The sequence below is a fragment of the Hyperolius riggenbachi genome, chromosome 1, assembly GCF_040937935.1.
Source record: "Hyperolius riggenbachi isolate aHypRig1 chromosome 1, aHypRig1.pri, whole genome shotgun sequence".
NCBI classification, from domain to species: domain Eukaryota; kingdom Metazoa; phylum Chordata; class Amphibia; order Anura; family Hyperoliidae; genus Hyperolius; species Hyperolius riggenbachi.
Genome location: NC_090646.1, coordinates 628,110,560 through 628,114,618, shown reverse-complemented (window position 1 = coordinate 628,114,618; position 4,059 = coordinate 628,110,560).

The following is a 4,059-nucleotide window of genomic DNA, read 5'->3' as shown; positions in this document are numbered from 1 at the left end:
TGGTATGTTTTTTATTGTAAGAATTTTAGAGTACAGATTCTCTTTAAGCCCCAACAAGCGCTCTATATATAACAATTGATACAGAGAATCAAAAAACGTGCCAAGTACAGCCGCAGTGTCAATAGGGGTGTAATTGGGGGAGGAGAACAAATTAATGATGACCCCTATTCATAGCATATATAGAGGTGATCATTATCACCACAGCACCAATCAAGAACTAATACAGCATCCCCGTTGCTACGCTACTGCTGCTGTGTATGCCTCGGGGGGAGGGGGAATTCCTTCTTGAATTTTTTTTAATAAATGCAAATTTCCTGAAATCCCAGAATCCCTAATTCAGTAGCATTACAATAACTCTCAGTTGAATCCCATAGGTGGGTCCCTCACCATCTATAAAAATCATAATTATTGCTGTATTATCATTACTGTTATTATTATGAGTTTAGTGCTGACACATTTTCTGCAGCACTTTACAGGGTGCAATTAATGTCATTGACAGCTGTGAAAAGTGATTTCAGGAAGACATGACTGTTTGAAAAGATATCAGATCTGTGAGGCCTTCTTCAAATGCTTCTACAGTGGCTTGCAAAAGTATTCGCCCCCCTTAAAGTTTTCCACATTTTGTCACATTACTGCCACAAACATGAATCAATTTTATTGGAATTCCACATGAAAGACCAACACAAAGTGGTATACACAAGAGAAGTGGAACGAAAATCATACATGATTCCAAACATTTTTTTACAAATAAATAACTGCAAAGTGGTGTGTGCATAATTATTCAGCCCCCTTTGATCTGAGTGCAGTTAGTTGCCTATAGACATTGCCTGATGAGTGCTAATGACTAAATAGAGTGCACCTGTGTGTAATCTAATGTCAGTACAAATACAACTGCTCTATGAGGCCCTCAGAGGTTGTCTAAGAGAATATTGGGAGCAACAACACCGTGAAGTCCTAAGAACACACAAGACAGGTCAGGGATCAAGTTATTGAGAAATTTAAAGCAGGCTTAGGCTACAAAAAGATTTCCATAGCCTTGAACATCCGACGGAACACTGTTCAAGCTATCATTCAGAAATGGAAGGAGTATGGCACAACTGTAAACCTACCAAGACAAGGCCGTCCACCTAAACTCACAGGCCGAACAAGGAGAGCGCTGATCAGAAATGCAGTCAAGAGGCCCATGGTGACTCTGGACGAGCTGCAGAGATCTACAGCTCAGGTGGGAGACTCTGTCCATAGGACAACTATTAGTCATGCACTGTACAAAGTTGGCCTTTATGGAAGCGTGGCAAGAAGAAAGCCATTGTTAACAGAAAGCATAAGAAGTCCTGTTTGCAGTTTGCCACAAGCCATGTGGGGGACACAGCAACCATGTGGAAGAAGGTGCTCTGGTCAGATGAGACCAAAATGGAACTTTTTGGCCAAAATGCAAAACGCTACGTGTGGCGGAAAACTAACACTGCACATCACTCTGAACACACCATCCCAACTGTCAAATATGGTGGTGGCAGCATCGTGCTCGGGGGTGTATCTCTTCAGCAGGGAAAGGGAAGCTGGTCAGAGTTGATGGGAAGATGGATGGAGCCAAATACAGGGCAAACTTGGAAGAAAACCTCTTGGAAACTGCAAAAGACTTGAGACTGGGGTGGAGGTTCACCTTCCAGCAGGACAATGACCCTAAACATAAAGCCAGAGCAACAATGGAATGGTTTAAAACAAAACATATCTATGTGCTAGAATGGCCCAGTCAAAGTCCAGATCTAAATCCAATCGAGAATATGTGGCAAGATCTAAAAAATTGAAATTGCTTTTCACAAACGCTGTCCATCTCTGACTGAGCTGGAGCTGTTTTTGCAAAGAAGAATGGGCAAGGATTTCAGTCTCTAGATGTGCAAAGCTGGTAGAGACATACCCTAAAAGACTGGCAGCTGTAATTGCAGCAAAAGGTGGTTCTACAAAGTATTGACTCAGGGGGCCGAATAATTACGCACACCCCACTTTGCAGTTATTTATTTGTAAAAAATGTTTGGAATGATGTATGATTTTCGATTCACTTCTCACATGTACACTACTTTGTATTGGTCTTTCACATGGAATTCCAATAAAATTGATGCATGTTTGTGGCAGTAATGTGACAAAATGTGGAAAACTTCAAGGGGGCCGAATACTTTTGCAACCCACTGTATATATTAGTAACAACTGGTAATAGTATATTCTCCACCCACCGGTCTAAAAGAATACCATCTAATGCAGGGGTCTCAAACTCGCGCGCGCCCGCGGGCCATTTGCGGCCCTCGATACAATATTTTGTGGCCCCCAGGCCCCCAGAGCTTGTAGGGGCCCCCAGTGGCTACAAGAACAAAAAAAAATTTTTCAAATCGGCCTTATAGTTTTTGAGAAAATCGATTTTAAAGTTGCAAAGGAAAAAAATACACATTTAAAAACCCTCTGACTTTAATGGTTAATAGCAAATCCACCTTAAATGCTAGAAACCCTAAATTTGCAGGATATGTTAAGGAGATCATTAGGAATAAGAGGAAAAAAAACAATTTTTCAAAAAGACCTTACAGTTTTTGAGAAAATCGATTTTAAAGTTTTGAAGGAAAATAGTATACTTTTAAATGCGGTAAATGTCACTTTTAGTAGCAAGCCTAATGGTAGTGTAATTTTACATGTATCAAAAGAAAGAGCAATACATTTCCTGACAGGGTTTCCAGGGGGTCCATGCGCAGCCCGCAGCGCTTTGGCCAGGGATCGCTATACAGCCGCAATATGACTGTATGAAGATTCCTGGCATTTTTTTCCTATTTTCCCAATTTTTTTATTTTATGTTTAGAGTGTGGGAATTTTTTTTTTTTTATTATGTGGGGTCCGCCCTCCTGAAACTTTTTTAACCCCTTGTCCCCCCATGCAGGCTGGGGTAGCTAGAATGTGGAGCTCCGACCGATTGGGGCTTCACACCCTGACTTTACCAGCTGCAAAAAAGGTCCCTTAATGCCGATTTTTGTTCCAGGGTATCTGTTGGGGGGGGGGGGGGGGGGGGGGGCAGGTTTACTTTGCTCTGGGGCCCCATTGTTGCTTAAACCGGCCCTGCCTGCCGGCAAAAGCAAAAGAGACACGGAAGCGAACTATATTTGCCCATTTTACCTTATAGTTCGCTTCAGTGCGCCGCATCACCGCCGCTAAACAAGGGCTGCAGACCCCCAAATCCCCCGCGCAAACATCCACGACTGCGCTGAGGGGCAGAGCTTCCAGCTGTAGCTCTGCCCCTCCTGACGTCAATCGCCGAATGGATCGCCGCCTCTCCCCCGCCCATCTCTGTGAAGGAAGAGTGAGAGGGGGCGGGCAGAGGCGGCGATCCGCCAAGATTGACGTCAGGAGGGCAGAGCTGAAGCTGAAAGCTCTGCCCCTTCCAGGAAATGCCGGCGGATTGCCCCCCGGGGCGATTTGGGGGCTCTGTAGCCCTCGTTTTGCGGCGGGGACACGTGAACTCCCTTATGCGGCCCAGGTTCATCCTGACACTGCCTCCTGCGGCCCCCGGGTAAATTGAGTTTGAGACCCCTGATCTAATGGATACGTTACCTTTGTGTTAAATGAGTCTTTTGCAGGAAATAAACCTCAAAATTTTGATCACATGACCAGAAGCAACACAGTGCAGGGACTGTTGCTCAGTTTGGATTACTCAGACTACAAAGAGGATGGCACAGACTACATCTCTCTGAGAAGACTTCAGCCAATAACACACATAGTCTGTGGAGAAGGGAGTGCCAATGGGTGGGCTCCTAACCAGGCTCTTTAAAAGTGGAACAGACACAGATGAAATCAAACGCTGCTAATGAGTATCTACATAGATCTAAAATAAACATTGGTGTCTATTGGTTTACATTAAAGTAAACCTGTTAGGAAAATAAGTTTAAGAGGAACTCCAGTGAAAATATTGTACAATAATAAAAAAAGTGCTTCATTTTTACAATAATTATGTATAAATGATTTAGTCAGTGTGTGCCCATTGTAAAATCATTCCTCTCCCTGATTTACATTCTGACATTTATCACA